This window comes from Salvia splendens, chromosome 17, assembly GCF_004379255.2.
Source record: "Salvia splendens isolate huo1 chromosome 17, SspV2, whole genome shotgun sequence".
NCBI classification, from domain to species: domain Eukaryota; kingdom Viridiplantae; phylum Streptophyta; class Magnoliopsida; order Lamiales; family Lamiaceae; genus Salvia; species Salvia splendens.
The window spans coordinates 15947269-15960498 of NC_056048.1; the positions used below are offsets into that span (position 1 = coordinate 15947269).

Genomic DNA, 13230 nt, shown 5'->3' on the forward strand with positions numbered 1-13230 from the left:
GTATCCTTCCTTGTCATTTGCATACATCCCCTTGTTGGTCACATGATAGTCCTACTTTGCGTCGTTTGCGTCGTATTTGGTCATACATGCATGAGTATATTCGTTGGTCCTTGGGTGAGGGGAAGATCAGCTTCTGGGATGATGTCTGGCTTGGGACTAGCTCCATCCGGAATCTGATCGTCCCGGGAAATGATCCTCCCCAATCTCAGGCCGTTGTATCATATTGGCATGAGTATGCATGGGATGAGGATATGCTGCATAGTTTATCTTTCAGGTTTGGCGTACCTCTCAATGTGATAGACCAGATCAGAGCCACGCCGATCGAGTTGGGGGCGAAGGATGTGAGGCGGTGGAGTTTGACTAGCCATGGCGAGTTCTCTGTGACCTCAGCTTGGGAGAGCATCCGGACTAGACTGCCGAAGAGGGAGATTTTTGGTCTTATTTGGAACCAGGGGTTGACTCCTACCATGTCGGTGTTCAATTGGAGGTTACTATTTGGTAGGCTGCCGGTAGATGAAAAGTTGCAGAGGATGGGAATTGAGTTAGCGTCTAGGTGTCAGTGTTGTAGGTCTCCTTGGGTCGAGTCTCTCAGCCATGTCTTTCTTTCGAGCCAGTCGGCGATTTCTGCATGGGAGTACTTCGATGCCTGGTTTCCTTCCTCGCACACACCGATTCACACGAGCACCGATATTGCACTTAGACTAGGTCACTGCAGAGGTCCTCTTTCCAGAGGGCTCCCGCCATGCATATTAGTTTTCTTATTCCTTGTTTGATTGCTTGGTTTCTTTGGACGGAGAGGCACGACTGCAAGCATGGCGGTCGTCCTTTTCGTCATTCACATGTTATTTGGCAGGTCACTCATCATCTGCATGTGCTAGTTTTGGTCGGCAGGATCACCTCGACTCATTGGAGGGGGTGCTCGCCGTCGGTTGATTTCATGCCTTTCTCCCCCAGACAGCGTGTTCTGCGGTCGCTCATGGTCCTATGGCATCCCCCTGATGCACCTTGGGTGAAGCTGAACACAGACGGCGCCTTCTCTACATCGACACTGGCGGCGGGGGAGGGAGGACTGGTTCGTGGTTCTGACGGAGGCCTTCTGCGGGCTTTTTGTGCTCCGATAGCTGCATCATCGAGCTTTGAAGCGGAGCTTTTGGCTCTGATTCGGGGTTTGGAGATGGCTATGGAGCTTTCTACTCATATTTGGATAGAGCTGGACTCAGCGGCTCTGGTTAGTTTGTTGTCGTCTAGACACTTTGGCTCCGCGGATTTTAGACACCATATGGCTTTGATCCGGAGCATGACAGCTCAGCGGCATGTTCGATTCTCACACATCTACAGAGAGGGAAACCGGACTGCTGATTTTCTGGCAGGTAGGGGGTCCAAACCCCTGCCCTTACATATTTTGATCCAATCTCTGCGCCTCGGTACCTGAAGGCGCTAGTTAGGATGGACCAGCTGGGATATCCTAACTTCCGTTTCCGACGTAGAGATGTGGGTTGATCTAGTTCTTCTGGTGGTTGATTTTGGTCCTTTTTCGACTCTCCCTTTAGTGTATTTAGTCATCCGTTTTTCACTTGATAGAATGGAGGATCCCGGCTTGTGGAACCTCTATTTTGCATCTCCATATACTTGTTTAGATCTTAGTCACTTATGGGCTAAGATCATGCCTTTGGAACATTACATTTTGATCTTATTTACGGGTTGGGGTCTGCCTAAACCCCCCGCCCACAAAGGGCGTTTTTTTATAAAAAAAAATTGCTTGTATACAATAAACTCTACAATCCACTTTTAACCCAAGGCGAGCAGAATTAATTTTATCGCATTGGTGTTTGGTTATGCATTTATAAGATGTTTCTCAAATATTTAAATGTATAAGAAGCAAATAAGTCTAATTCTTCTGCATAGTAGACTGGTCGTGAACGACGTTCACAGAAGGTGACGCAGTTGGTCCTTTGTAGAAGAGAAATAGAATTTCACAACCTAGATAGGCTTTGGCTACCTATCGTGAAAGGTTGCAGTGTCAGTCCGCATGTTTCCTTACCTAAGGAAATAAACGACACTGGTGTGGTATAGCACTGAAGGATCTAACAGTTGAGATAAGTCTTTCTTGCTATTTACTAAAAGACGAGGTCTCGGTGATTGTTATTTCTTAATCATTGTTGATATAACATTGAGCATACGATATTGATTATGCACTACTTTGATTTATCAAATGGTGCGGATTTTTCGCAATCCAAGAATCCTGATATCTTGGGCAGTGGTGATTAATGTCTAGAGGTGCAAGTATTGTTATTGCAATGAATCGTGTGCTGGGTGAGTCCAGTTTGATAATATCCTCAAGAGGTGTTCGAAAAAGGTTTTATTATTCAGAAACCCGGCAGGTTGGAATTTATTCCAGAATAATAAATAAAGATTTTGAACTAGACAACTCTTGGAAAAAGATATTAATTAATTAAAGTCAAATAGCAGGTTTAAATTAATTAATGGATATTTATATCTTAAACACGGGAAATAATAAATTAAAGAGGTAAAGTCCGGATTACTCGTAATTTGGGATTGGACGGGTACTCAATATTATTTTACTATAGTGGCTGATAATAGTATTCTGTTGGACTTGTATTAAATTGGGGCTCAATTTAATTAGTAAAAGTCCAACAGGTTTGTCCCAAGTCCAACCTCCATGGATCCCTAATCTAGCCCATAATAACTCTATATAAAAGGAGATTAGAAAGAAGATTAAGAATAATTAACTTTCCTCTCTCTGGAGTGAACGTTTTTTTCAGTTCTCTCTAGAACTGAAAATCTGTCTTCTTTCTAATCAAACCCTTTTCGATTCTGACAAGCTTTGCCCACCCAAAGGTCAGATTCTGAGTTCGGGATACAGATTAGACGGTTCGTGGTTGAGTACGAAGAACATCACGTGGAGAAGGCGTAAGCAATCGACGATTCTTTGGAGAATCAGATCTGTAATTCTAAACTGTAGGAATTCATGTTTTAGGTTTTAATTCCTTTTACATGAATTATGTGCGTTCTTGGATGCAATTCTGTGTTTAACATGTAGTTAATTAATCTCATAATCGGTCAAATAGATCTGTATGTATGATTTATTTGTGAATGCATGACTTCCGCTGTGCAAGGGGCTCCAAAGCCCAGCACAACATGCCAACATCAAACACCCTTCCATCAAGGTGTTTACTTCTTCAGAGGGACAGAGGAGTTCGGAGGGACAGAGGAGGCTGCAACAGAGGAGGCAGCAACATTTGAGGAGCCGACAGTCCTTGTTCGGTGTCAGGCGGACGAGAATTGTTCTTTCCAGAACTACCAGTAGTCGAGACCTTCCTCTTCCTCGCATATGCTTTTTTTACGTCGACGAGACCTTCGGTGGAACGGTCGTTTGGGTACGGCGACTTCCAACTCATGGCAACCAACAATAATCGGTCAGAATCGGTCGGAATCGGGCTTCTTGGTTGGAATCAGAACTAGGGTTCTTCATCGTAGAGAGTGACGAGAGAGAAGATAGCAAAGAGAGAGTGACGAGAGAGAAGATAGAAAAGAGAGAGATTATTTGATGTTCCAAAACCCACACTTAGTGAAAATTGGGGTTTGATGTTTCATATTCAAAATATTAAAAAATTAAATTATTTAGCAAAATAATTAACATAATATTAACCTAACTAATAATCTCATATTAAGTCTAATCGGGTCAAAATTAGGCTAATTGATGGTTGACCGTAAAAAATGACGAAAACCGTCAAAAAAGGATGTAAACGATAACATTTTCGTATGTTTGGACTCGAATTTCAAAAAGTGAATGTTTTGAACCAAAATCGTAAATCAGCCATATGTTTAGGACCAAAATAGTACTATACTCTTTTTATTATGTAAATCAAGTTTAAAAATTAGGTTTATTTGTGTAAAATTATGTTTAATCATGTATATCAGGTTTTAACTACGCAATATCGAATCCAGGTCGTTATCGTGTCACGTTAATCTATATTATATCGTGTCGTTAACGTGTTCGGGTCGTGTTCAGGTTTGAAGGTAGCAGGTCGGGATCGTGTTCGGATTCACAGTTCCCTTAACAGATCGAGTTCAGGTTAGACCTTATTGGGTTGAGTCCTTATAAGATTAACCCAAAGCGACCCAATCTGCACGATTTGCTAGCCCCTAATTTTTTTTGGCAAAGATAGAGCAGTGCATTCAGTGCCATTTCATTTCTCTCACGACAAGTCGTCTCGTCTCCTCTGCAACTGTTTCAAAAAATACAGTATTTATTTTTTTAACCAAAAAAAGAAATAAAAGCCAAAAAATATCAGAAAGGAAAAAAAAAGGAAATACGTAACACTCAGATTCAATTCAATCAATGAGAGGAAGCGCCTTCTCGTTGGTTTCATCATTGTCATTTCGAAGCTTACACTCCACTCCAACCTTACTCACTTTACGTGCTGCATAGAGAGAGAGAGAGAGAGGAAAATTGAGCTCAACATCTCTCTCTACAGCTTCAATAACAGCTAGTGTATGCTCGCTGCGGATTTCTACAGCCTTCGATTCCGTTTAGTGTTGGCGGAGGGCGGATTTCGATGGCGTCGTCATCGGTGATGTGCTCTTGGCTGACGCCCCCATGCATGTCCGACGGGGAATCCAGCTCACGCCGCCGCCGCGCCAAATGCGTTCCGAATCTCGTGAATTCCTCTCTCGCCTTGGATAAATCTCAGCAGTGTTTCGAATCGAGGAATGCTCCGATGCAGCGCTGCCGCCGGAAATTGCTCCGCTTCTCCGCCCATTCCGGTGCATTGCTTTTTTCTCGTTATTGCTCTGTGCTAGTTTATGTGTTCTGTGATTTTTTTATGACTTCGGATTTTTTTTTTTGTTTTTTAATTTTGAGTTGATATGCATATTTTCCCCCAATTTATTGTCGTTGGCCTAATTAACTACCAGAGGATTCATTTCAATCAGTTCTTAGTTTTTGACATTGGTTTTGGACAGATAAACTATCAATTTCATTGGACTGGTGGGTCTCATTATGGTGTAGTTGTTGCTCTAACTTCTCTGATACAAGTGATGCCAACCTACTCCCTGTGTCTGGAATGTGAAATTTTGGGTTTTGTGGTGGGTGGGTGCGGTTGGCTTTAGTTAGGTTTGCCAATTTGCATGTTGTCGTTTTCCCTTTTTTCCTTTTCCTTTCTCATCCCAGCAATTTTAGGTTCCCTGAGAATTTGACAGTTATGGGTCAATGGGCAGTTCATCTTATTGTGGACATTTGGTTTTATTCATTTTTCATTGTGGAAAAACACTTTCAATAGTTATGTTTTTTATGCATTTTATTCCCATGTGAACTACAGGAGAAACGATGGAAGTAGCGGTTAGTCCTGCCATGGAAATTTCATCCAAGATGAAACCTCCAACCAAGCAAAGACGAGTGGTCGTGACAGGTATGGGTGTGGAGACGTCACTTGGTAGTGATCCAGATGTCTTCTATAATAATCTGCTAAATGGAGTCAGTGGAATTAGTGAGATAGAGGCTTTTGATTGCTCGCAGTTTCCGACCGTATGTCTTTAGCATTATCCTCTTTTCATTGCTTCAGGCTAGTTAAATGTTGTTATTAAGGGTTTCAATTGCAGAGAATTGCAGGAGAAATCAAGTCATTCTCAACAGATGGCTGGGTTGTACCTAAACTTTCCAAAAGAATGGACAGGTTCATGCTTTACATGCTGACAGCAGGCAAGAAGGCATTGGCTGATGGAGGAATTACCGAGGATCTCATGGACGAATTGAATAAAGCAAAATGTGGTGTTCTAATTGGCTCGGCTATGGGTGGAATGCAAGTATGTTTAGTTTTTCATTTGCTTAATATTAAATAAAGAAAGTGGCTGGGTAATAACTTGTGTTAAGCTCCGATTTGAAATACTTTGCTTGCTTCTCGTATTGGGGTTTCGTCTTCATAGTTAAAATCTAATTTTCTGCTATCTGGTTCACGTGTGTGTTATCACTTTTTCTTGACATTACAGATTGAACCATTTGTAAACTTTGTGTTTCATACTTCATCAAATGAAAATGACAATTTCGTATTTGGTCTGGCAGGGTATTTTTCTTGAGTTGTGCATCTTCAATAGCTGCTATTGTTTCACCATAGTTTTGATGAAGATATTTTCTATGATGATACAGTTGTCCCCTCTCTCAGTGGGTGTGCTATTTGTACAGGTCTTTTATGATGCAATTGAAGCATTGAGGATCTCATATAGGAAGATGAATCCATTTTGCGTTCCTTTTGCAACTACCAACATGGGTTCTGCCATGCTTGCCATGGATCTGGTTAAATAAGTTCCTCCATTTTTTTTACTGTAGCGGCTTGGATAATGCATAACTCGTGACATAATCTGAAGACTAATTATTACAGGGGTGGATGGGTCCGAACTACTCAATATCTACTGCTTGTGCAACAAGTAACTTCTGCATACTCAATGCTGCTAACCACATCATCAGAGGTGAAGCTGTAAGTCAATTGATTTTCTCTTTCAAGATCCAGGCTAGTGGTTTCCGTTCCTGGCTATTATGCATCAATTCTTTTGCGAACTAACTGGACAATTCCCAAAGATAATGTCTTTCTCCTTCCCAGATTCTGATACCTGTTAATATTTCTCAGGACATGATGCTTTGTGGTGGCTCAGATGCAGCAATTATACCAATAGGTGACTACCCTTTGTCTTGTTCACAATTTCAGATTTGATATATTTAACTTCTCAACCAGAAAATCTGGTGCAGGCTTGGGAGGCTTTGTTGCATGCAGAGCGTTATCGCAAAGAAACAGTGATCCAACTAAAGCCTCACGTCCTTGGGATAGTGTAATGTTCTGTCCATTTTATCTATATCACATGTAAATAAATTCGATATAAAAATCATCTAAAAATCAGGATATTATATTTCATCTTACGTCAGAAAGTTTCATGCCTCCCATGCTGACGTTGCTGCATTTGCTGGAAGCTAGACTGCAAGTGAATATGTCATTTATTCTGTTTATCTAATAATTATATTACAACTGTTGATTACTTTATCTTCATTTCCATGAAAGATAAACTGTCTTGATACCATTGACGAACCCCATATAACTACACCACTCAATAGTAGCATTTTGTAACTTGTGTGGATTGGCATGGTCTTGTGGTAGTTGTAAAATTGTTAGTTTACAGAACTTTTAAGTGGCCAAATTTAACATTTTTAATACTTCCTGAGAATATAATAACCATCCCCTGTTCTAAGATCCATGTTTCAGTTCAGCCAACTGTTTGACTTGCAATCCTGCAGTATGCCGGTGGCAGAACAATCTTGGTTCTCTGTGCCACTTTTGATATTATGTGTTATCTTTGACAGAGTCGTGATGGATTTGTTATGGGAGAAGGTGCTGGAGTACTACTATTGGAAGAACTTGAACATGCAAAGGTTTTGCAAAATCGTCAACGCTAGCAAGGCTTAATACTTTTTCACTATATACAGGAAATTTTCGTGTTTGCTAAAATTTTTCATATAATTACATGTCAAACCATTTGTGGACGAGCAGAGTAGAGGTGCAACTATCTATGCTGAGTTTCTTGGAGGAAGCTTCACTTCTGATGCCTATCACATGACAGAGCCTCACCCACAAGGTCAATCCCTTGATTTATTTTTATGTTGTACAAATTATTTGTGAACAAAGAGACGTTGAGATTGCAGCTTTATGAGTAATGGGATACAACTTCAATTCAATTTGTAAGACTGTCATAGAAAGGGGTGAACTGCCCGTAAGAATGATTGACTATAAAACTCTACACAAAGTTTTCACACTAGCAAATATGATGTCTACATTTGTTTTAAATTTGAGCGCAAGAAATGTCTTGTCATTAGTCCATAGCATCTACTTCCAGCAACAAGCAAACTATAGTTTTAGCGCTACGAGCTTCTTTAGCATCATATGCTGTAGGAGTTTTTCCAGTTAATCCTTGATAATGATTTGTAGGATTTTCCTGGAAAGTTCAATTTGAGGTAATAATTATTGCAAATGATCTTAAACTTGCTGATATAATAAACTCCCTCCGTCCCTCTGCAGCTGAGTCGTATTCCTTTTAGGGTTGTCCCACTGAAGCTGAGTCATTTCTTTTTTTGGCAAAAAGTAACCTATTTCTTCTATCTTACTTTACTCAATCTTACTTTTTCTCTTTCATCAAGTTTGAACAAAGGTATTAAGATATTAAGATCAATATCTACTTTATTCTCTCTTACCTTTCATAAATGATCTTAAACTTTATGAGCTAAGGTAATAAGATATTGAACTAAAGTATTAAGATATCGGTATTAACTATTAAGATAAACTGAAGTTCTTTGAGAAATGCAAAAAGATATAAACAGACTTATAACCAAAGCATTTGTGGCCGATGCGTTCCCAAATGATTCATTCATTCTTACAGTTTGCATGGAATAAGCTACCGCCACCTCCCGTAGTGCTCTCTTATAATTGCCAAAAGTACAACAAAAATCTTGAAAGAAGACGGTTTAACTAGGTGATATTTGGTTAATTGCATCGCCACTATGCTAGTTCAACTATTTGAGCAATTGCTATTAAGAGACCAACACATTTACTTCACCAAATAACTAATAGCTAACTACAGTTATATTTACAGTTGGATGGCACTATGCTAGACTTGCTAGTTCTACCACTTGAGCAATTTCTGCAGAGACCTAACCATTTTACTTCACAATATAACTGCAGTTATATTCTATGGTTTGCATTTTCAAATTTAATGATGAGCACTATGACCATTATATACATAAAGATAAAATAGACGAGCCTACCCTTTTAAACAGCTTGGAGATTTCCACTTATTGTTTTAATTTAGTAGTTATACTTTGTTTTGCATTTATCCATGGGATATGCACATGAAAATCTATTTTTCATAAAATTTGGCCATGATATTTACATCTTTAAAGTTTAACTGTTGTATGGCATGCCTCATCCCTGGTTATTTACCAGAACTAACACATTAACTGTTGGCTGTTTCTTATTTACTGCTCATGAATGGATCAATTGATTCTTTTATCTATACCCGATCCAGCCACTATAACCTCAAAGAAGGTAGAATTAAATTATGACGATTAAGATAAATGTAGAAGCATTCCCTAATATCTCTGGGACGGATAATTGCTTCTGTTTATTCAATTTACAGATATTTTGCTCTGTCTAGCTGTTGTGATAGTTATCAATTTTCTGTTTGCAGAACAGGCATTACATACCTTTGTCCTAATAGTTATCTTGTTTGTCCTCTTTGGATGTTGAGCTGTTCCGATCTAGTTCAATTTCTGCAGTAATCAGTTACAAATTAGAAGTAATGCAGGCTTCTGAACATCTTTTGCCTGCTGCCATGTGTATTGACCTCCTGACCTTACCTTCCTACAGCAGGAACTGGTGTCATTTTATGCGTTGAGAAGGCTTTGGCTCAATCAGGAGTATCAAAAGAAGATGTAAATTATATAAATGCACATGCAACTTCTACTCCAGCTGGTGATCTTAAGGGAGTATCAGGCTCTTATTCATTGTTTTGGCCAGAATCCAGAGGTCTTCTCATTTACTCAAACTCTTTGTCATGGACCAATGATTATTACAAGGTGTTTGTACACACCGTGGCTAATCCTTATATTTTTAGTTGAAAGTGAATTCCACAAAATCCATGATTGGGCACCTACTTGGGAGCAGCTGGTGCTGTTGAGGCTAAGTTTTTGGTGTTTGTGCTGTTGCATGGAGCTAGGGATATAATAAGGCAAAGAATTCCCTAGTTAGAGCAATTGAAGAAAGGTACACGTCAAAACTTTGATGCCTTTTCCTTAATAAACTAAAGCGGTCTGATATGAAGTAGAGTCCACTAGAAAAAGCGACTTATACGCCTAAACACTTGAAGCTCTTAAACATGAAAAAATGGGCTGCCACTTGATGCTTATGGAGTAGAGTCTAAAGGAGAAAAAAATGGGTTATGGAGGAATAAGCTGGACGAAGTCCAGAACAGGTGGTATAAGCTAGACGAAGTCCAGGGGAGGAATAAAATAACAAATTGGAGGTATAAGCTAGACGAAATCCAGGGAAAAAAAGGGGAAAAAGAAGATTAATTACCCAAGAGCAGGAAGTGATAATTACCTGACCCAGGAATGAAAAAAAATATAGAAAAATCGGGAGACGATAGAAAGGAGAAAACTCTCATAACCCGACGCATCAGTGGTGTAACTTTAACTTTGGAGCGTTTCGATCCTAACATCCCTGGTGAGGAATGAGTGATCGAGCGAACCTAACCGCTGGGAAATCAATAGGCTATCTTGACGAACTGACGGACCGTTTAGGTAGAAGAAGGAAGGGGGATGATTTGAACACTGTAGACAATCGGAGAGAACTTAAGCTTGTGGGGACAGTCGCCTAAAAGTTGAAACTAGTTCATGCTTGTCTGTTGTTTCTTTTTGTGTGTTGTCTTCTTTTATGAGTCTGAGAGTCTGTTTTGTGTTAGTGTCTTGTTTGTAGAGTCGTTCTTGGGGATCGTGCGTTGAAATTCGCCTTATTCTTTTTCTTGTCTTTCATGCTTGAGGACAAGCATGGTTTAAGTGTGAGCAGTTTGATAAGGCTAATTTCATGCATAGGTCTAGGGGATAAATTTGTGAATTTGCTCGGTCTAACACATGTTTTAAGCCAGGTGTATAGAAGAAATTCGCCAGGTCCAGGAAAAGAAGGAGGCAATCACACGCCCGAGGAAAATGGCGAATAAGTGAACATTGTGAAAGAAATTGCAAGACGGAGTAAATCTCAGAACTGAAGGGTAGAATGGAGATTTCTACGAAGGTTCTAGAAGATTATGTCCGTGTCTATAAAAGGAAGGTTGCATGCATTCTGGAGGGATCTTCTGGGGGGAGACCTCACTAACAGTCGGCAGCTAGTTCACTTTTCTATACACTTGGATTTTTAGAGGGAAATTCAGGGCGCTTGGGTTCACTTTCGGCTTTCTCGTTTCAAGTTAGGTTGTAACACCGTCCTGTTGAGGGCGAAGAAACAAGTTCCCGTTTACTTTTCTCGCATTTTGTGGTTTCCACCGAGCTTCGCTGTTCGAAGCTCGGCATTCTATTTTATCGACTATTTCCGTGTTTTATGCAAGTTTAATTTTCTGTGATGTCGATGTCTGATTTTGTTGTTGTGATTTTCTGGAGTTTTGAGCTAGCTTGCTTGTTTTGGATGCGTTTCGCAATTGTTTATTGAATCTGTGCAGAGTAATGGCTGAATCGGAGTGATCGGAGTTTGTTGGTGAATGAATCGGAGGTCTGAATTTGGTTTTGTAGTTTTGATTATGGAAACGTTTAAATTTGATGTTGATCGGAGTAGATCTGTTAGATCGGAAGTTCTGGAGTGGAATCTAGTTGTTGTTGGTTTCGGATTGCTTGGATCCGAAGTGGATTAAGCGTTCGACGTGAGATCTGAGCAGAGTTGGTTTTATTTAAATCCTAGTCTACGTGTTTTTATTTCGCTTCGTCTAGTATATGTAGATCTGAGTTATTTCCGGTTAGTCGTAAGTTTCCGATGACCAAAGTTTTACATTCTGTTCGAATCTGGGTATGTGCTCTGTTTCCTTCATTTTCGTGTTTAATCCCGTTGAAGAAAGGCATGGCTCGGCTGAGGTGCTTCCTTCCCGGCTGCTGCGATATTCGCGCCCACACTTCAATTCTTGATGGTATGGTGTCATTCATCCCGAGGGGAGGGCACAGGCCTTCAAACCATCCGTCGAATTCCCTCCACACACTAATCGCACCCACGCCTTGAATGAAGATGTGCTGGAGGGACTCGGTGCTTGGCCGATGAGGGCAACATTGGCATTTAGATGCAAGTTTGATCTTGCGCCACTGGAGCTTTGCGTCGACAGGGATTCGATTAGACATTAGTCTCCAATTGAAGATGGCAATAGTGGTAGTGAGACCAGCCTTCCAAATATCCTCGAGTCCCTGGATGATGGGCCTAGGTGTTCGGGTCGTCTCCCAAGTTGCTAACGAGAAGTCTCCTCGCCGGGAGAGCGTCCATCCCGGGATATCCGGCTCCCCAGCTAAGATCGGAGTTTTACATATTTGGTCAATGATCTGTTGAGGAAAGCCAGCTTGATCATGAAGTACCTGTAGCTTAGGGGCATCCCACTCGCCGTCATTAATGAACTCTAAGACGGTCGTCACCAGGCTGCCCCACTCATCAAGGCATAGCCCCCTGAGAGGTTCGTTGCCAAGCCAAATATCGTCCCAAAAGTAAATCCTTCCATGCCCAACTAGCCATCGGATGTTCGGGTGGGCATGGGCCCAAGCTTTGGCCAACCTCTTCCAGGTTGGGCTATTTCTTCCCGAGGTTCTTAGGGAGAGGGGCGATGATGAGGCGCAATACTTGTGCATCATGTAACGTGCCCACAAGGAACTCTGCTCTCGAAAGCGCTACCACAATTTGATGTTAAAGGCTCGTAGGACTTCAGTGAACTTACGAATGCCGAGCCCTCCCTCATTGGTGGGGAGGCACATTTGCTCCCAACTGATCCAGTGACTCTGTTTTCTTTCATACGTCGAGCCCCAAAAAAATCATGCCATTTGTTGATCGAGGAGCTTAAGGGCACCAGCTGTCGGCTCAATAGCCTGGAAAATGTGGATAGGAACCGCCTCAATGGTGCTCTTAATGAGGGTAAGCCTCCCTCCAAAAGATAAGTGTCGATGCGCCCATCCGGAAATTCTCCTAGCAATCTTCTCCCGAATGAACATGAACATTTCTGTGCGTTTGACTCCCCGGTAGATGGGAACTCCCAAGTAGAGGAAAAGGAACGTCCCGCGCGCAAAGCCTCTTTCTCTTTGAATTTCATGCGCCCATTGCTCGTGTGCTTCGGCTATATAGAAGTTGCTTTTGGCAATGCTGATCAGTTGCCCGGAGACTCTCTCATACTCGTCTAGGCACGATCTGAGCCGGCGCAAGGGGAGTGCGGCTGATTGTGTGAAGATAATAATGTCGTCGGCATAGGCTAGATGGCTGATTTGCATGCAATTTTTGGAGGCTTTGAAGGTCATCTCCTTCTTGCCTAGAATGAGCTTGTCGAGGGCCCGAGAGGCAATCACGAACAATGCCGGTGAGATGGGGTCTCCTTGTCTGAGCCCTCGGGTTGATTTGAAGAACCCGGCGGGAGCGCCATTAATAAGAACTGAGAACCAGCATG

The 13230-nt window shown here is 41.4% G+C and overlaps 1 pseudogene; it reads left to right on the plus strand.

Annotated features, from left to right (window-relative positions):
• Positions 1-4321: 4321 nt before the first annotated feature.
• On the plus strand, positions 4322-11290 carry LOC121774378 (annotated as a pseudogene).
• The last annotated feature ends 1940 nt before the right edge of the window (positions 11291-13230 follow it).